A 21,310-nucleotide genomic window follows, 5' to 3' on the forward strand; every position below is an offset into this window, starting at 1 on the left:
ATGAGGTAACTTTCCCCATGTCACACAGCTAGTAAGTGGAAAGGCCAGGTTTCAAGCCGGGTCTGTCTGAGCCTAAGCTTTTCACCGCTCCTCCTCTGCCTGGGGCCGAGGCTCAGGTCGAGGGGAGCTACAGACCAGGGCAGGGTGCTGGCTCAAACAGAGAAGAAGTGCTCTCGACAGTGGACGGCTCTCCCGGGTAGGGAGCTCTCAGCCACTGGAAATGTCCACGCAAAGACAAGACTACCATTCATAAGCATTGTTGCAGAGGCGAGTCAGGCTCTGAGCAGGCGGAAGTGAGGAAGATGAATTGTGAGTGAGAGGCAAGTGTTCCATGAATGTGTTCTGGAATAGAACCAAATGGACTCAGAGACTCGGTGAAAAAGAAGTTGCAGCCTTGGCTAACCGGGTTTTCACTCTGAGATAGCGTCTCAGGCATCTGCACTAAGGAGTGGGTGTGATGACCGGCGGCCACCGAGGGCGATGGCGTGGTGACGTGTAAAGGTCAGGTCTGCGTCTACGTCAGAGGCCCAGCTCTGCTATTTCTGGCCTGTGACCCTCAGCTTCCCCTTCGTCAAATGTGGAGAATGGACTTGGTGTACTTCACAGGCCACTGTGAGAATTAAATGAGACGATTATACACTTCCACAAACATCCACTGATGCGCCTGGCCTTCTGCTGAATCCTGATGTCTGTGTAAGCTATACAGAGTTTCCCAAATTTAAATATTAAGCATTTTCCTTTTTTTTAAAAATTTTCCAACTCCTCTCTCCTTCCTACCCCACCGACAGAACCAAAAAAGGATCCCATTCATCTATTTTGAAATAAGTCAAGCTCTGATCCAGGCAAATAGAAGAAATGGCTCCAACGGACAGTTTCCAGCAAGACAAATTCCCCAGTGGCTGCTCTCTGCCACCACTCAATAATGGCATTTGCCGTAAATTGGAGAGCCTCTTTATCAAGTGCTTGGAAGCGCGTGGGACCGCTTTAGCCCTAGAGTGACATTAATCACAAACGCTGCTTTGGAAAGAGTGATGGGCGTGAACAGGAAGGTTCAGTGGAGACCATTTCCACTCCCCCCGATGCCGTGGAGAGCCGGGGTTTGCAGAACTGGGGCTCTAAGTGTTCAAACATTTCTCAGTTTGAGAAAAATTATTGCGTCCAAGAATTGGTTTCTATTACCCTAATAATGGCCTAGAGGGGCAGGCGAAGGAACTAATGTCTTTTAAAGAACCTACTATGTGTGCCAGACACTATGCTTACATCATCTCTTTTAATCCCCATAACAGCTCCACAAGATAGGTCTGGTTATCCTCATTTGATGGATGAGGAAAGTGAGGCCTAAGGCAGCGGAATGACTTGTACAAGTGACCAGGTGCAGAGGTGAGAGTGAAACGCAGGTCTGTGTGACTCCAAGACCTCACCACACAGCCTCTCGGAACCTGGACTGCAGATCCCCAGCAGCAGAGTTCAGTGTAGACACAAGAAATGAGTGGAGTTGGCTGGCTGAGACCACTGGCCCCAGCAAGGACGACTGCGAGAGTCCTGTAGGACCCAGCTTTAATGACACTGTTCTGTGATAACCTCCCCAAACACGGCTTTTCCTTTTATAAGATAGAGAATGAATGAATGAATGAATGAATGAATGAATGAAAGTGCTCCAGGCAGAGTAAGAATCTGCCTCCTCTTTGCTCGTGCACAGGGTGGCAGCCGTGGAGAGCCCTACTCAGATTCCTATTCGAGAGAACTCGCTGTGGGGAGATGAGTGACTCCCTGGTGCTCCAGCTGCCACACCTTCAGCTCCTCTGTGATCCTGTACCTGGACTGCTCCCAGCCAGCGACTGAGCGCAGCAGGGGCACCTTTGCTTGAGGTCTCCCTGTTGGCCTCGCTGAGACTTTCTTAGAACTGCACTAGAGTCAGAAGCAATTCCAACTCACTCTTCCTTCCTTCCCACCCTCCTCTCGTGTGTGTCAGACCCGTATCATGGTCTGAAGACTCTCCGGGCCTCCTCCGCCCCCCATCATTCACAGGTGTTTCTCCCATAAATCTCTTCACTTCTACTGCCGTCTTGGCGTCGCTTCTGAGGACTCTAGCAGACTTACTGATTCTATTTCCCCAACCCCAGTGTCTATCACTAGGAAAACAGATCAATATTGTGATGTTGTCACGCAATGGAATACTACAGAGCAGTGACAATGAATGAGTTAGTGACACAGGCATCAACATGGGCACATCTCAAAAATATAATGTTGAGCAAAAACAAAAAAATTGCAGAGTGATACATACGGGACGTAACATTTACATAAAGTTTTATAACACATAAAACAAAGCAATACATCATTTGTAACATGTACAAATGTAATAAAAGTATAAAAACCCACTAGGGAGGGCTGAGTTCTGAAATCAGGAGCGAGGTACCGCTGAGGAAAGGAAGAAGGGAGAACACAGTCTGCTGTCCTCCTTTAAGCTGGATCGTTGGGACACAGTTGTTCTTTGTACCTAAGCTTTTAAATTCCTGAAGTATTTCATAATAAAAAATTAATACATATTAAATCATACCCAACACATTGCCTCTTTTGAAGAAATATTAAAATGATTTGAAATTGGCTCTGTTACGGAAAATCTTGGATCTATATGGTCACACGCAGCAGTCTCTCGCGGCTTTTCCTGCACTGGGTAGCCACTCCTCATTTGTATGCTCCTTCCTGCTCTTTGCCTCCCCGACCCGCACAGCCACAAGCCCTAGGAAAGAAGACTCTTAACTCCTTGTTTCTGAACCCACAGTGGTGATGCCAGTAGGGGAGCAACATGTGTTCCTTATGTTTCTAATAATCACAGATAAGAAAATTGGGGGCTGGAGGGAGAGGAGGTGAGGGCAGCAGGCGGCAGAGCAAGCATAACTACTTTTCGGTCGAGCCAGAAGGCGGAGGCTCTGCCTGAGTCTGAGCGCCCTGCACGTGGGCGACAGGTCTGCAGGGAGGGCCTGAGGCCAGGTCAAAGGCCTTGACATATCTGAGTTCCTACTTCTATGCCAGTCACTTTGTTAAATGCTTCTTGTGTTTTCTTTCCAACCTTCCCAACTTGGGGAGTTGGGCATTATCACCCCTTTCTACAGATAAGGAAATTGAGGCTCAGCAGAGTTGAGAGGTGCCCGAGCTGCCAGCTGCTAATTGGCGGAGCCGGGTTCACACGGAGTCCTTCTGGTTCCCTCGTCCACTGTGGGGCTCCGTGTCCAGCTTCTGTGTCTGGCTGCCCTGCGGCTCCTCTCCCATGTGTTCATGTGCCATTTGTTCCGCACGCCGCATTCCAGGCTCTGCTGTACCAGGCGTCAGATGCAGTGGTAACAGCGCAGACTCAGACCCGGCCCCAAGGAGCTCCCCACCTGGCCAGGGCACAGAGGCGCAACCAGGTTGCCAGAGCTATGGGGTGAGTTGCACACCCCATAGGTGAAGGTCAGGGGGCAGTGGGGCAGCAGAAAGAAGTGGCACAATGTCAAGCATCAAGGCTTCCTGGCAGGAATGACCTCCCGATGAGACCCAGGTGGAGCCAGGTGAAGGGACGAAAGGAGGGTGTGTGGCAGGGGAGAGAGATTGTTCCTTCTGAAAAGAACAGCCTCTCGGAGGCCTGAAGATGGAGGGGCAAAGTGACAGGGCTTTCAGTGACAAAGACTTGGACAACCTCCCAGAACATCCGTTTCATGTGCCTTCCAGGCTCAGAATCCTATGACTAGGGACTTCTGCGGGGCACCCACATGGCTTCTTACCCACACTGTCTGTGTTTGTCCAGCTCCTCAGAGAGAGCGGAAACCAGAAACCAGACAACGTTAGACAGACAGGGAATCTAGAAGGGTAAATGCCTGTGAGAGAGAAGAGGAGGACATGGGGGAGGCGGGGAGCACGTGTAACACAGATCCAACTCTGAGTGAAGGAGAGGCGGAGGGAAGGAAGGTCAGTGGAAATGTCTCAGACGGTCCTAAGTTTGGCAAGGCTGTCTGGGAGTCCTTGAGCCAAGGTTGCTCGTGAGAGGAGACCCGAGTCTCCCAGGCATGGCCCTGCTGCCCGGCTCTGCCCTGGGCTGGGAGCGGCAGGGGCGAGAGGGCACGAAGGCAGCGCTGGGTGTCAGGGAGCACTTGAGGGCACCGTTGGTCAGTTACACTCCCTGAAGTTGGACATCTGAGAGGCACATTCTCGTAGCCACCACATGCGCTGGTTTATTCACCCAAAGTCCAGGCTTCTCCTGTGGCCCCTATTCTTGACTTCCAACAGGAGAAACACATCTGCCCAGAGGCAGTGCAGGGCCGTGGTTAGGAGTACCGCTTGGGGCTGTCCCCAGCTCTGCCGCTTGCCAGGTGGGTATTTCAGTGAAGCTACTTAGCTCTGAGTCTCCTCATCTGAAAATGTGGATGACACTCTCCTCTCAGGCTGTGGTGGGATTAAATGAATTAGAACACATGGCAAGCGCTCACTCACCTCATCAAGGATGACTTAGAGCCACTCGGATTCAGGGCTATTTCAGTGCATTGCTTTGCCAGGGCTGCATCAGAATGTGAAAACACCGCCCCCTACCACTGCTGGGGGCCAGACACCCCGAGCTTTGCTTCTCTGTGACCCTTTGCCCACCTATCTGCGAAGTTTCTCCTGACCCCGAGGCTTGGTTTGGGGTCCTCCTCTTCCATGGAACTTTTCCTGATGATTGATTGCAATTTTGTCATTGTCATTGTTTCCCCCACTGAGTGTTCCTGTGGGTGGGGACAAGGTGCTGTTCACTGTTGCATCTTCAGAGCCTGGCATGCTGGCTGGTCCTACCCTAGCAAGGCTAGGACACAGGGCCATCTGCCTGAGAGGGGAGTGGTCTCACTCCTCTCTGGACACCCAGCCTCGCGCTCAGGGCGCCGTGTCTGCCCGAGGAGGCAGGGTTCTCATTTGCATTCACACAAAGTTGCTGACGGCTCCTAGAGCTGGGCGTCCTTGTCTGCCCCTGCCCAGAGGAGGGTCCTTCTCTTATTTGAAAAGGTGCTGTGTCAGCTAACAGCAGCTCTGCCAATCAGCGGGGCTTAGAATGTGTGAAAGCATGGCCCAGTGCCCCACAGTGTGAGCTCCTCCTTCCAGAAACTTCTGGAAAGCCTTGGACGAGCTGTCTGAGTGTGTTTCTGTCTCTGTAACATGAGGGGTTGGGTTCATGTTCCTCTAAAGTCCTCTTCTGCCCTGACGTTCAAGGCTTCGAGGGAGCCGGGGTTTGGATCCCGCTAGGGTGTGAGGACAGGATCTCTTGGGGGCAGGATCTCCTATATCCTCTCCTGGGCAAGGGCAAGCCTTGCCCGTCACCCTGGTCAGTTCCCTCCTCCTCCTCCAAGGAGCCTGTCTGACCACGCCCACGTCCACCACATTTGCTTCATACTTTGTGATTTATCAGGCGACTTCACATACATTACTTCCTTTAATTCTCACAACAACCTAGTGATAAGTGTTATTAACTCATCTTGGAGACGAGAGAAATGAAACTCAGAGAGGTCAAATAACTTGCCCAAGGCCACACAGCTAGTAAAAGGCAGAGTTCAGACTTGAACACTAATCTAGAAAGTAGAATTCCTCCCTACTTTCTTTACGTTGCTGATCATTTTGCCCTGCATTACATGTCTCACCCCCCATTTAGAATATAAGAACCTCAAGGATAGGGGACATGATTCCACTTCATTCCAGTCCCTCCCAAACATCTCATGTACACAGTAGGTGCTGTCTAAACGCTGTCTGAGTAAAAGTAATATGCTTGAGATGCAATCACAGCAGATGTCAAACTCCAGAACAGCTGTGTGCAAATCCAGAGCCTGCTTGTGCACAAAGCACTCGGACAGATGCCTGCTGTGCGTGCACACGGGGCACCTTGAGAAATAGCTCTGGCGTGAGAAGAGCTCTCCTGCCTGGGGTGCCCGGCTGTGGATTCTTAACCAGATGCTCTGCTTCCTCGTTCCTGTCCTGCGCCCTCCCCTCTTCTCTCCTCCCAACAGCCCAGCTCCACGTCTCCTCTCATTTAGCATCTGCTCTTCCCTGACCCCTTTGGCTGTGAGCTCGGCTTCTCCCAAGGAAACCTTCCTGCTTCTTCCTGGCTGTGGGGCCTTCACCCAGAATGTCCCAGCTCAGCTCCACAGATGTCCCCTGTGCCGTGCCACAGCTTTCCCTGTCTCAGATTCTCAGGTATCACTGAGACTCACGGCGAGAGTCTATACAGACACATAAGTGCCTCTGAAGCCCCAGACTGGCACTGATGGGCCACCTGACCACACAGACCCATGCCCACTGGGCCAAGAGCAGAGACACAGATGTGCATTTGTGCCTATGGGGGCAGACACAGGGCCCACATGCAAACCCACACATGTTTTGTATGCAAGGTGTGCCCAGATGCCCAGGTGCATGCACACACAGACTCTTAAGCGTGCACGTGACCTTATGTGTTTGAGACTGAGTCTGGGGTACACCTTCCCTTCGGCATGTGGGTACTGGCGTGTGCGAACACAGTGCCATGTGCCTTTACCTGGAGACACACACGTGCGTGCAAAGGCAAGGGAGGCAGCCTCAGCCTCCTCCCCAGGGAGGGTTCCATCACCGCTCACGACCTTTTCAAAGACATAGGTTCACACCTTCTCCTTTGGGCCAGCTCTGCCTTTGTCAAGCTGTCTGGCCCTAGGAGCTTGTGGTCTGGGATTCCCCAGGCGCCCACACGATGGCCTGTCACCTCCACACTCAGCAGTCCTCTCACTGGGAGCTCTGCTCTCCGCGGGGAGGGCGCTGAGGCTCGAGGTAATTAGATCTCTCTCTTTCCGCTTCAGCAACATTGATCTGTACGGGGTGCACTCTGACTCCAAAGGAACAAAGCTCTTCATTTCCCGGCCGGAATAGGCTGTTCTTAGACTTTTTCTTGTGTGAGTCATCAGAGTAGAAATCACAGCAGGCTCTCTCATCGCATGAGGCACTTCCGCTCCATTTCATTTGAGTCTCACAATAAGCTAGGGTAGGTAGGATTTGAATCAGCCCATTTTACAGATGAGGAAACAGAGGCGAAAACAACAACATTAACCACAAGAGCTGACTTCCCACCAAGTGTCAGGCACTGTTCTAAGTCCTTTGCATGTTTTGATGTTTTATCCTTAAAATAACACTAAGATGTAGGTCTGTCTTCATCCCTGTTTTACAGGTGAGGAAACTGAAGTGCAGGAAGGTCATATTAACAGCCTGAGGTCACAGACTCAGAGAGCAGTCCGGCTTCATGAAGTTAAAGGGACTGCCAGAGGGCATTTGCATTTGGGTAAAAATCTGAGGCATTGACTCCCCATATTCTACCACCAGTGACCACATATGTGATTTTCATACATCATTGAATCCACCCTTGAAAGAGTTTATCCAATACAGACACTGTAGTCATTAAAAAATATCCTGTGTTATGTCATTTTCATGAGACTTTCGAAGTCTTGAGAATAGCTTAGGGGTACTCTGAAACTCTGGAACACGCTGCTGGCTGAGATGCCTTGGGATCGAGGGGATGAAGAGAATTTGGTTAAGGTGCTTCTTCAGACTGGCCTGGGTCCAAATCCTGGCTCTGCCATTTACCCCTTCTGTGTCCTTGGGCAAGTACCACCCTCGTGTGAGCCCCAGTTCGTCTGCCTGCAGCGTCAGATGAGAACAGTTGCACCCCTAACTGGAGCATCAAGGGCACAACAGGGCGATCAGGGTGCCCCCGACACATCAGAGTGAGGAAAGAAGTGTTGTTGTCATCAGGAATGTGACACAGCTGGCAGGAGTATCGGAATTGTTACATAAATTGTGAGCTATAGGTCAGAGTTCTATTTGTCCCGAGACAGGGTGGAAATCAGCACATTGCTCATGAAGATAGAAAATAAAAACAGAAAAACCAGGAGCCCTTTGGAATAACTCAGCCACAGAAAGAGCTCATTCTTCCTGGGTGCTCTGTCGGGGCGCCCACAGGACCACCATTGTTCATCTTGATGCTTACTTGCCTCTCTATCCCTTGACCTACACCTTCTGAGTCTTTTTTAGCTGTTAAGTAGTTTGCTGGGGTTGGTTGTGGTTTTGTCCTTGGTTACTGTGCTTATGTGAAAACAACTTCAGAACAAACGGGCTCTCTTATTGACGACCCCTGTGTAGCTCTGGCTCGCCAAAGCCTCATCTCTATGTGTCCATCTTTGCTCTCTCCTTTCTTGCCCATTCTGCCTTTTTGTTGCTTAGAATTGTTTCAAGAGAATGAGCACAAGTCTCAACCACATTAGGAGAAACAGCTGAGCTCTGGCGCACTCATCTTCAGTCCTTGGTGATCATGCGCTCCACCGGCAACGGAAATTTCGAGCATCTAGCACCAATGTATGCACATTTCTTTATCTACAACTTTTATAATTACTTGTGTACTAATATCCTGTGTGTAAAACATACACACATGGAGATTTTTAAGATGGGTATTTTTAAAAAGCATGAGATAAAAATAATCAATAATTTCAAAATAATAGATGAGACAAAAATGCTTGTTCACACTAAAATATTATGTTTTTGAAAACCTTGTTTTAACACTTTCTGAAATAGTTATTCAAAGGTCTAGTTCAAAGTTCGATTTACATCAGAGGTTGAATTTAATCATTGTCTTAGCTGTAAGGGACAACTAACAGCTAGTTTTATCACAGAAAGTCAGCCAACTGCGAACCCTTGTCTTGTTGAAAGACAACTGCATATCTCATCTTATTTTCGACAACTCTTTTAAGTATTCAGCACTGGGATAACTAGTGAACTCTATTTGATACAGAAGACACTCATCATCTTCAGCCAGCTCTAATACTTCAGATATATCCACTTAACTGTGCACACAGCAGCTACAATAGCCCCTAAAATGTTGAAAACCAAAAATTGAAAGAGGGTTCCACGGGTAGCCCTTCTGCCTTGTGGGACACTTACACTTTCCTCAGGATCCCTCACAGAGAGTAGGTGACAGATAGACTGTGTGAAAGCATCAGCATCCATCTGTATATTACACCTTATTAAACCTTATTATCTTTTCTTATTTTAAATTTAAATATATAAATAAAAGGCTACCATGGTTTTCTCCATGGCTCCCACGAATCGTCATGCATGCTGTCTGGGTAGCTGAGCCTCACTTTGGAGACCACTCAGCGGGAGAACAATGAGATTCAGGACCAGGGAGAGCTACATACATGAGCGGAGGGTGCTGTATTTTAATAATCTGCCTTTAACACCTATCTGATAGGATGTTGTGAAAAATAAATAAAATGGCATGATAAGTGTTCAGCAAATATGAATTCCTTCATTCTCCTTCTCTGCTATTCAACTGGAGGGCAAGTGAAGGAAAGGAGATGGATTCAGGGAAGGTGTTGTGTCCAGAAATAAAACGGTTCAATCTTGAAGTGTTTCTGAGTAGGTGTTTCCAGTGCCTCCCTCCCCAACACAAGGCCCCAGTCAGGTGAAAGGCTTTCTGCACAGTGCGTTCACATCCTATCATACACAGATGAGGAGCCCTCTTTCCCTGCCCACACACATGCAGAGATGCTGCTGCTGCCTCCCACAGACATGTCCATTTCCTCATCTGATAAGGTCAGGCCTCTTGCCACCCTCCTAGATCTGACTCAAGCTCCTGGAAGGGAAAGTGGTGCTTATGTGCCGAGATTTTGTGTCTCTAACGCTGGTGGATCCATCCACGCACTCTACCTAGAGGGAGCTCCGGGCACTCAGCCCAATTCATGTTCGTGGAGGTTTTAACATGTTTCCGCAAATGCTTGATCTTTCTCCTTTCAAGATATGGAGCTTATCTCCTCTCTTGGTCTAGTGTGGGCTAGACTTAGTGACTTGCTCCTAACAAACAGAGTATGGCAGAAGTGATGGCATGTCATCTGTGGGATTGGATTAAAAGAGACTGTGGATGCTCTTTCTCCTTTGGGTCCCTGATCTGGAGGAAGCCAGCTCCCACGTCTTACGAACACTCAGGGAGCCTTGTATAGAGGCCCACGTGCTGAAGATCCAAGGTGACCATCCACAGCAAGAGAGAAACCAACAGCCAACAGCCCTGTGACTAAATCCTCTTGCAAGTTTTTCTCCCATCCCAGTCAAGCCTGCAGATAATGCAGCTCCAGCCAACAGCTTGACTGCAGCCTCGTAAGGGACCCGGAGCCAGAGCTACCTAGCTCAACTGCTTCCAGATCCCTGACCCTCAAAAACTGTGAGATGATAAATGTCTGCTGTTTTAAGGCATTAGGTTTTTGGGTAATTTGTTACATAGCAATGGATAATATAACGCTCAGAATCCCGGGTCCACTCCCTTTGTTCCTCACTGACTTTAACTTTTGCTTTAACATATGATTAATGAGTTCGTCTCCTATTTCTGTTCCTTAACTGCTATTGCTTACTGCTCTTATTTAGAGCTCAGCTTCCTCATCCAGTTCAACAACAATAGCTACCACATAGTGAGCATTTATCCCATTCTACGCATAGCGCACACATATATCATCTTGCCAATCATTCTACCACAAGATGAAGTCACCATCTGATTATCCCCATATGGTCAGTAAACTGAGGCTCAGAGAGGTTAAAAAAACTGCCCCCCATTAATACTTAACTTTGACGGGTCATACTGCAAGCCATATGCTCTAAACCACTTTGTCCTTCTACCTGTAGCTTTGATCCTGGTTCCTTCCACTTCCTTGTAGGTTTTGGAGTAGGACAGACTGGGGTTCAATCCTGGCTCCACAACTGACCAGGTGCTCACTGTTCCCTCCTCTCCAAAAGAGGGGAAACAAAACCCACCTCAAAGGTTCCACGAGGGGTAGAGGCAAGAACGTGTTGAGAGTGTCTGCCATTCCCTAGACCAGTGCTGTCCAGTTGAACTCTCCGTGATGATGGAAAGGTTTCCTGTCTATCCAGTAGGGTAGCCACTAGCCACATGTGGCTATTGAGCACCAGAATGTGGCTAGTACAAATGAGGAGCTGCATTTTTGACCGCATCTAATTTAAATCAACTTCATTTCAGTAGCCGCCATCCTGGACAGCACGGCACTAGACCGGAAGCTCCAGGCAGACAGGGCTCGTGCCTGTGTGGCTCACCGTGGCATATTCCCCCCTTAGGACAGCGCCCGACACAAAAGAGACACCTGTCGTTAATTGCTGACTGAGTGAATGCGTGAACGAATGAGGGGCCCATTGCAGGCATTCCAGGAAGAGCATCCATCAGCCGGGCAGAGCCTTGATGTTTCGTAGACCCCTCCTGCCTGTGCACGTCTCGCCTTTTCTCCCCTCATCAACAGCAGCCAATTATGCTTTCCTGCAGAAATGTCATTTGAGTCAGGAATTGGACAGAGACTAGATTTCAGGCGACTGGGGGACAGAGGAAGAGACGCCCCCTACATCTCTAATGGGCCACAGAGGACAGGAAGCCCCCTTCTCATCCCTCCAGGGCTGACTAGGAAGTTCGTCTGTAACAGAGATGGTTAAGTTAATGATGAGGCATGGTGACAGGAGGCCAGAGAAGCTCCCTAAATGTCACCTTCGTTATTTTTCAAGTCAACACAACGAGCTCCCTCCCAGTCAGCTTGCGCGTTGTTAGTGTTCTGCCTCGGGGTGGAGGGAATTTCCCCTAATCCCTACAACACGAGCGGCGTGAGCTCAGCGAGGGCAGGAGACAAGATGGCACAGGCCACTTAATAAGGGGCTGCTGTCACTGAGCAGGAGCTGCTGTGCAGACATGAGGAGGTGGCAGGGCTAGGGTGGCCTGCTGGGGCTCGCCTCTTGGCTACCTCCCTGTAATACGGCAGCTGTCTTTCCAGCCTCGGGAGTGAGGGAGCACCGTCTGACACTCTGACCCAGCGCTCGGGGTGGGGGGGGGGGTCTCCTCACTACTTCTCTGGATCAATATTCCAGTCTGACATAGAATGCAGCATGGCTGGAGCAATGAGGTTGGGGGCTGGGGGTCCTGAGATCCAGGTAGGAGTCTGGACTCGGACATCACTGGTGTGGGTGACCTCTGGCAATTTGCTTCCCCTCCCCGGACCTCCATTTTCTACTCTGCGGAGTGGGAGGGGACTGGGCGTGGCAATGTTGAAGGCCTCCATCAGCTCTAAGCTTGCACAGCGGCTGAGAGTCCAGACTTTGCAGTTACAGGAGCTGAAGCGTGAACCCTGGCCCTGCTCTGTTAGCTGCGCCTCTCTGAGACAATAACAACAAAACCTTATGGGGATGCTGTGAGGGTTAAATGAGATAAGGAATTCCAGTGGTCCCAACCCTGGCTGCATAATAGAATCACCTGGGGTGCTTTTAAAAAATGCCCGTGCCCGCAGCCCCAGCCCCAGAGACGTGGACTTAGTTGTCCGTGGCGAGGCCTAAGTGCTGGGATTTTAAGAGTGAGCTTCCCTGGTGCTTCCGAATCATGTGTGAGGCCTGATGGCGGGTTTCATAGGCAGGGAACTTAACAAGCACTTGGTGACTCACTGGATATTTTTGAGATCATTTGTGTTACCATCTTTCCCCAAACCTGGCTCTCTGGCCCTAAGTTACACATGCCAAAAATCAGCCCCAGCCTTGCAAAATACAAATCCTCCTTGATTCCTCCTCTGTTTTCCCTCTTGCATCCTCCCGCCCCCTTTCCCAGACCTCATCCTCCTCCACTGCCACATCTTTCCTAGCCAGGCCTCCATCCCACTCCCACCTGTGCCTCTCGGCTTTGGACCATCGTTGTTGCGTTTCCGGATTCTTTCAGCAGCCTATCAAATTATCTTCCCACTTCCAGTACTCACTTTCAGATCAATCAGTAAAACATCTTGATTATGAGCATTAACTCTGGAGCCGCACTGTCTGGGTTCTAATCCCAGCTGAGCCATTTACTAGCTGTGTGGGCTTGGATGATTTTCTTAACCTCTCTGTGCTCAGTACCCTCATCTGCTTATTGGGGATCCCAAAGATCCCAGTCGTTGTTTGAAATCAGTTGTTCTCCCCTATTTGACCCTCTTACAGTGCTACCTTGCATTAGAGGAAGGAAAGAAAATTGAGAAATAAAAGTATTGAGCATAATGATGAATGTCACTTCATCCCCACAAAAGCAAGCAAGGTAGATATGCCCATTTTATAGATGACAACATAGAGGCACAGAAAAGTTTTTTAACTTGCCCCAAATCATGTAGAGAGTAGAGGCAGAGCCAGGATCCTGCACAAGCCTGTCGGGCTCTAGAGTCCACGCCGCGCGCCCCCGGGGAGGAAGGGCCATCCCTGTGCGGATGCTTCCGTGCTTTGATTGACCTCCCAGCTCTGGGAGAGCTGCTGCTGGCGTGGGGAGGGGCGGAAGGAGACATCTACCCACGAGTGCTCGACCAGTTTCCGAAACGACTGTCCATCAGGTGACAGATACCACATTAGGGGATAGATTTGTTGCTTCTTTTATTTGTTTTTCCGAGAAAGGACAGTTAGGAGGGACTAAACCCTCGAGTACCCAGCCGAACACTGCCCTGCAGACGCACGCAGAGTTAGGTGTGACGCATTATTCCTTCTTTGTACGGCCCTTTGCGGTGATACCAAAGATAACAGCCAATCCCCGAAGGGCTCTGACGAACACTGAACGGGGCCCCTCAGCTGTGGTCCCCGGGCCGCGCCGCCTGCCCCAGCCCCACGGCCGCAGGCTTCCTTTCAGTTGTGCCCAGTTCCGGCGGCCGGACCTGCGTGTCTTTGCTCGGGGCTTTCTCTGCTGCCGAAGCCTGCTTTGCCTGTCCTCGTGGTGGGTGTAATCCCAGGGAATTAGGCCCCCGAGCAGCAGCCCTGGTCCCCCGGCTGGTAGGCGTTGGTGTCTAGCGGCCCCAGCTCCCTCGCTGCTCTGGCGGGCTAACTGAACGTGCAGTCTACACGCCCAGCGCTTCCCAGGAGCATTAAGCTCCACTTGTCCGCCATGGCAGCTGGGTTTTAAGGGAGCCTTCTATTGGCTGCCTTCCCTTCCCTGTCTCGCCTCCCCATCCCCTACAGGTGTTTCCGGGGAACCCTTCCCAAATAACCACTTGCCGTCAAGTCCACGCTTCAGAATTGCTTCTGCAGGACCCCCAGTGCAGGCCCCACTCAGAACTGAGCCAGGCGGCCGGGCAGCAGAGGGAGGAGATGCATCACCTCTCAGGGGCTCGTGACCAGTGAGGGCGAGGAAGCACACTGACGCAGCTCAGGATGGCACAAGTGGCTGGCAAGGTGTGGCCCGGAGGCGCCAAGGGCAGGGTAGCCTGCTTTTGAGGCAGTAGGGAAGAGGAATTTGACTTTTACAGAATGAATAAATATTCAAAGGTAGGAAGAGTGTGTGACAAAATATTTCCTTTCCTCAGAAAGGAAGACAGCACTTTACCGTCACAAACTGGGTCTGGAGGATTGTTGTGTCTGGGAGCAGGCAGAACAGAGGAAGTCTCAGAAAGGTCTGTCGCAGAGACGACAAGGTGGCAGCCTCTCCATCCAGATGCGGGTGAGGAGGGAGCTCCCGCAGTAGTGGGGAGGAGGCTGGCGCTCTGGGAGCAAGGACATGTATCCCTGCGATGCCCATTTTCTCTCCTCTAGCCCTTTCGTGCCCTGGTGTCGGCTCGCCCCTCGCAGCCGCGCCCCCACACCTCCCCGGTCAGCCCCTTCATCTGCGCTGTGTCGCTGTGGCTGCCGCTGGCTCAAGGCGAACTTGAGTCTGAGTCAGCGACGGCGCCAGAGCTCCTGCACCAGCAGGCCTCCTGACCTCCCCTGTCAGAGCCCCCCTCCTGCTCTGGCCAGGCTGAAAGGAGTTTCTGGTCACCAGTCAGGCTGTGGGACAACATGTCTAAACACTGCGGCTTCCCTGGCTGCCCCAACCTGCAGCTGCCCCGTAGCTGGCCGCGTGGGCTTGACCTTGTGCCGGACGAGGAGTTGTACGTCTGTGGCCTGACACATCAGAGAGTTCATCTGAGCAGCTCTTTTCGAAGTGCCTGCCCTTGCCACGGCCCTGGAAGGAGCAGCTCCTAGGCCGTTTGATCCTGTCCTCACCCCAGTTGCTCACCAGGCTGGAGGCAGACACACGACCCAAGGGAAGAACCATGTGGCAGACCTAAAGGGCGGGCTGAGCCAGCCGGTTTCTTCCTCAAAGTTTGGAATTGGAAACTTAAAGAGACTGCTGCCAGTTGGTGGTAGGCCTGGAGCAGGAAGATCATGGGGACCAGGAGCTGGAGGAACTGGGGGGCCACGTACAAGGTGATGTGCAAGCAGAAGCAAACAGGGAGTGTCTTGAGAAGGGAGCAGATCCACTGGGAGGAGCAGAGCCCCACAGGCCCTGGGAGGGAAGTCAGGTCTCAGTTACCCTGAGCACTGGCCCCGCTTGATCTCTATCACAGGTTCTTCGAGACTTCTGGGAAGCCCTGTGGCAAACGCCTTCTGCCCAGGCAGCTCGAGTGGGCTTCTCCTCTGTACAATCAAGAGTCTTGACGGAAGCGGAACCTGAGAGTAGCGGCGCACGACAGGCTGCAGCCGCGAGCACACCCGAGGGAGGTGAGGGTGGACCCCAGCAGCTCATGGCACCAGGTCTTCCCAGTGCGTCCTGTGTGCTTCAGGCTACAAAGGACAGCCGAGGTGCAGAAGGATGCGCTCTTGAGAAGGGTCCCAGGTAATTAGTGGAGATGGCTATAGATTCAGATAGGCTGAGAGGGGGGAAGAGAAGCCTTTCAGGGTGGGGACAGTGGGGCGAAGACACGGGAATATGCGCACATTCATCATGATGATGATGATACTGTATGCGTGGACATACAGTCAGATTGACTCTCTGGATTTACAGTTTTAGGAATTTGAATACTTGTATAGATTCATGCAACCACCATCTCAATCAGAACATTGAACAGTTCAGCCCCCCAAACTCCCTGGTGCCCCCTTCCGGTCCAGCCTTCCTCCCACCTCGCCCCTGGCAGCTACTGGCTGCTGTGTGTCACCGCAGTGTGCCTTGTCAGGAGCCGTCAATGGAAGCGCAATGTGCAGCCTCTGGAAACCGCCTTCTTTCCCTCGGCACGATGCCTTTGATGTCCAGCCCTGCTGAGAGTTTCAGTTGCTGAGCGGTGTCCCACTATGTGGCTGTGCTATGGTTTGCTCATCCAGGCCACGTGGTTTCCTGTGTTTGGTAATTATGGGTCAAGCTGCTATAACATGTATGTGCAGGTTTTTGTGTGAACGTGTTTTTATTTCTCCACAGTAAATGCTTAGCAGTGGGGCTGCTGCATCGTGTGGTAGGTGTAGGTTCAACCTCGTAGGAAACTGCAGACTGCTTTGCAGAGTGACTGAGACATTTTGCATTTCCACCAACAATCAATGAAGGTGCCGGTTGCTCCACACCCTTCTCAACACTTGGTTTTCTCATTTATTTTTTCAGAAATATTTAGCCATTTGCTTTGGTCTGAATGTTTGTGTCCCCTCCGAATTCACATGTTGATGTCCTAACCCCCAATGTGATGGTGCTAGGAGGTGGGGCCCTTGGGAGGCGATTAGGTCAGGAAGGTGGAGTTCTCATGAATGAGATTAATGCCCTTATGCAGAGACCCCAGAGAGCACCCCTTGCCCCTCCATCGTGTGAGGACACAGAGAGAAGGCGCCAGCTATCAACGCGGAAGAGGGCCCTCCTCCAGCCGTGCTGGCACCCCGATCCACAGCCGTGAGAAATAAATTTCCATTGTGGATAAGCCACCCGGTCTGTGGTACTTGGTTGTAGCGGCCTGAATAGACCAAGACACCCTTCTGATAGGGCGGGAGTGGTCGCTCACTGTGGTTTTAATTTGCGTTTTCCTAAAGGCTGATGATGTTGAACACCTTTTCATGTGCTTATTGGCCATATTCTTTGGTGAAGTGTATGTTCAAATCTATATGTACATATATATTTATTTGAAGGATTTGATTTTTTTTTAGAGTGGTTTTAGGTTAACAATAAAATTGAGAGGGAGGCACCGAGATTTCCCATATGCCCCTGACCCACACGTGCACAGCCTCCCTTTCATCATCCCCCAGATGCACACACCAGAGTGTGCATCTGCCACATGGATGCACCTGCACTGACGTCATAATCACCCAAAGTCCGTGGTTTACCTTAGGGTCCACTCTTCGTGTGAAAGCTACCTCTCTGAGAAAATCTTCTTTTGGCTCGTTTCTTGAGTGTTTGTAATCTTACTGTTGAGATCTGAGACTTCTTTATACATTCTAAATATAACTTCTTTGTTGCATTTGTGAATTACAAATATTTTCTTCCAGCCTTTAGCTTGTCTTTTGTTTTTTATGGCCTCTTTTTGATTGACTGTCTCTATCCCAGGTAATTTTTCGTATCCGTGTATCTACTTGGTTATTAACCAGCCCCTCTAGTTGTCTCAAGATGAGTATTTGTAGGGTATCTCTTTTTTATCTTTTCACTTTTTAACAAAATACTTTTTGTTTTGGAATAATGTCAGATATTCAGAGATTTTTCATATACCCTTCCCTCAGCTTCCCCTAATGTTAACCTCTTACATTAACATGGTACATTTGTTAAAACTGAGAAGTTAATGTTGGTAAGCACTACTAACTAAAGGGAGGGGAAAAACCATGAATTTGGGATCAGATTCATCTGTGCTCCAATCTAAAATTGTATGAGACTGGTTGTTTAACTCTCTGATACCAATTTTCTTTTCTTTTTTTTCTGCTGAGGAAGATTCGCCCTGAGCTAACATCTGCTGCCAACCTTCCTCGTTTTGTGTGCGAGCCACCACCACAGCACGGCCACTGACAGATGAGTGGTGTAGGTCTGTGCCCGAGAACTGGAGCCGGGCTGCTGAGCAGAGTGCACTGAACCTAACCACTAGGCCACCAGGGCTGGCCCTCTCGTATCAATTTTCCAGTTGAAAATTGTTTGTGAGCAAAATTGCTGTTTTCTACCTTGCTACTAGAACCCTGTTTTTGTTTAGATGTGGAGCAATTGCAAACTCACGGGCAGGGAGCTGCAGCCTCCGGCGGGTTCATCTGAGCCTAAGCAGATGCTCTCCTCTTGTCCACGACTGGTTCAGGAGAGGGCATGGGGGGTGGGATTCTGGCCAATGGGGCAGGAGGGGCATGCCTGCTGGGGGCTTCAGGAAGGATTTCTTCAATGGGAAGAGGAAGCTCAGGGGAAGAAACATATTTCTGTCTCAGAGTGTTGTCTGTCCTGTGATACCTGGTGCTGGGACAGCCACTGCAGGAGGCTGGGTGGGCAGACAGAGAGGACGAGCCCACACCCTGAGGAGGGCGGCAGGGCAGAAAGGCAGAGAGTCCACCTCCCGATAGCATTGTTAAGCCACTTAATTGAGCAACCTAGAAACTGTGCTTCCTCCAGTCTTCATATCGTACAAAATAAATTTCCTTATGCTTAGGTTATTTTTATTTGAGTTTACTGCAACTCACAGCCAAAAACATCCTGATACGTGGTATTACAATGCCTGTCTTGCAATGCTCAAATTAGACACTTTCTGCCCATCCTTTAGATCTCAGCCCACATGTCACCGCCTCAAGGAAGCCTTCTCTGATTGCTCATATAGGTTATATCATCGTGTCATACATGAGTCTCTAGCACCATGTATCTTTCCTTCTTTTCTTTCACAGCATTTGTCCCAGCTTCTTTCCCTGATGATCTACACTTTCCCTCACGAAGCTCTGTGGAGGCAGCGGCAGTGCTCCTTGACCATTGTGTCGCCCGTGGTTAGCATAGTCCCGACATATAATCGACCCCCAATAAATACTTGTGGAATGAAAGAACAAATTAGTACAGGAATGCATGTAGAAAAGAACTGGCTTACAGCAGGCAAGTCTACCTTCATGCTCTTTCTGAGACCGAAAAGTTGGTAACTCTCTCCTTCTTTTCCATTTTGACAAATGACTTTGTGCCCGAGCATCGCCTGATGTATTTCAAGTTTTAAAGTTGCTTTGAATGCGCCGTTGTTTCATCCCCTGAGGAGCCGGTGCTGTTCCTCCCCACCCGTCCGGCGGCTGTTCTTTTAGCCGCATGACAGCTCCGCACACCCGTCTTTGCTGTTTCTTCCCCTGCGGGCTCGAGGAGCCTGCCCAGGGCCGGCTTGGGAATCGTGACCTGGGAGGTTGCAGCCGTAGCGATCCGGCTCCCCGGCCGCCGAGCGCTCAGCACCGAGCTAAGGAAGCGAAGGGCATTTGGTGGCCACCACCAGGCTGGTGGGACGTCCGCAGCCGGCCTTTCAGACGGGCAGGGACCGCCGGGCTCACGACTGCGGGGCAAGGGGGTGGGGGGGTGCCGCGGCCGCTGGAAAGGACAAGCCGCAGCCCCGCCGCCGCCGGGGCGCTTCCCCGCAGCAGGGCGCTGTGTTAGACGGAGATCGGGCCTCGGGGCCAAGGGGCGGGGTCAGGAGAGGCCGCGCGGGTGGCGCGAGCGCCCGGCTCCCCCGCAGCTTCCCCGCCCCGAGCGCACGCCGCCCCCGGAGCCCGCGCGCCTCCAAGGCTGCGCCAGCGCCAGGCCCCAGAGGCTCTGGCTGGGGGTTCGTGGGGAAACTGCTCGGAAAACTGTGCATGTCCCTCAGCAAGTACGAAGTTCCCCGAGAAACAGAGAAACCCGATCGACGCTGTTTACCCCGGAATGCTGGCGCTCCCTCACCAAGGAAACCCTTGGTATTTGTAACTAATGTTAACAATTCCTGGAAGGAAGACATTTTGGGAAACGCTGCTCTGAGCGAGGCTGGTGACCTGGCATTCTTGTAGAGCAACCCTTCACTGAGCGATTAACTAACCCACTCATTCGTTCGCGCAGTCGTTCACTCACTTATCTCACAGATCTCTGCATAAGGAAGGGGCTAGGATGCAGATTTGACCCAAGCCTGCCTACAGCTATAGTCCAGAGGACAAGACGACATTACATAACAAATTTCCCGATTGATTGCTTAATTACAGCCGTGATGAGTGCTATAAAAGAGAAGCACAGGATACATGTAAATTTAAATAACAGGGTTAGAGAGGTAGTTTGGGGGGCAGAGAAGCTGTGGACCAAGCATCCTGGTCTGCTGAGGACTGGGGGTGTCCTGGGACAGGTGACTTTGGCTGCTAAAACCGAAGCAGTGTCAGGCAAAGCAGGGTGCCTGGCCACCCCAGCAGAATGTGCCTTCTGGAGCACCATCTGAGGATCTTCCCACGGCGGGGAGAACTCGGTGGGGTGGGGACCTGCGTTCTGGAGCGGCGTCACCTCCCTGGGCCTGACTCTCCCTGTCTGAGGAGAGAAGGGCCGATGGCTCTTCTGTCTCCTCACAGTTCTTGGGAACAGCAGGCTGAGCGATTACTACAGGAGGCCTTCGCCAGGTGTGGCTGGCTTCCTACGTGCAAGGGTTCCTGTTCCTTCAGGGGAAGTGGAATTCATCACCTGGGAAGGAAGGGCTGTTCCTCCCAGACAAGTTTTTCTGAGAAATCAGTGGCCGCACATCTGGGTTTCTAAATTCTCCAGCAACAGGTGTTTTCCACGGATGCAAGAACAGGAGCGCATGTGCAAGCCCACCGTGGGAAGTGTATCGGGAGGGGGCCAACTGGGGGGTTACCCACTGCAGGGTAACACTCTCCCACGCCTGGGAAGGGCCGAGTCCAGTAGCATCTTCCTGCCTTCATTCCCCCGGGCAAGGTGGTGCCCCGGCGAGTGACGGTCTCTGCCCCAAAGCACAGGCTTGCACAGGGGCTGTGTGCCTTGGGTGACTCCCAGTACCTGCCAGGGTTTCAGTGTTTCCATCTGTAAGGTGAGAACTATGACATTTATTTCAACCAGTTATTGGGAGTTTAATAATGCTAATGATATCACCAGAATGTTGTGAATGTACCGTACACAAGGAATTGTGCTATGTGTTTACATAGACATTTAATCCCCACAAGAAAGTAGATTCGGTTATTATCTTTCATATTAAAAAATGGGCTTAGGGCCGGCCCGGTGGTGTAGTGGTTAAGTTCACACACTCTGCTTCGTGGCCTGGGATTCGCTGGTTTGGAACCTGGTGTGGATCTACACACCGTTCATCAAGCCACACTGTGGCGGCATCCCACATACAAAATAGGGGAAGATTGGCATGGATGTTAGCTCAGGGACAGTCTCTCTCACACACACAAAAAGGGCTGAGAGGGGTTGAGAGACTTGTCAAAGGAAGGGTGCCCAAGCGCCCTTGTTTGCCTGGCTGGGTCTGTCCTGATTTTAGCACTGAAAGCTGCTTGTCTCCAGAAACACTGCCGTGAGAGGGGAGCACTAACGGCTCACAGCTGCCCTGCTCAGCAGGGCTAAGAGCGCAAACTCTGAAGCCAGACC

General features: G+C 51.1%; 1 protein-coding gene across 3 annotated transcripts in view; it reads left to right on the forward strand.

The window, feature by feature from the left end:
- Positions 1 to 18,390, forward strand: part of OMA1 (OMA1 zinc metallopeptidase) — a 113,973-nt gene extending 95,583 nt beyond the window's left edge. The window contains exons 11-12 of one of the 3 annotated variants that reach the window (XR_002803926.2): positions 14,349 to 14,482; positions 15,369 to 18,390. The gene's annotated coding sequence lies outside the window, so the exon portion shown is untranslated. The remainder of the gene's footprint in view (positions 1 to 14,348; positions 14,483 to 15,368) is intronic. The other 2 variants (XR_011436328.1, XR_011436327.1) reach the window with 2 other exon arrangements.
- The last annotated feature ends 2,920 nt before the right edge of the window (positions 18,391 to 21,310 follow it).

This window comes from Equus caballus, chromosome 2 (genome assembly GCF_041296265.1).
Source record: "Equus caballus isolate H_3958 breed thoroughbred chromosome 2, TB-T2T, whole genome shotgun sequence".
Taxonomy (NCBI): Eukaryota; Metazoa; Chordata; class Mammalia; order Perissodactyla; family Equidae; genus Equus; species Equus caballus.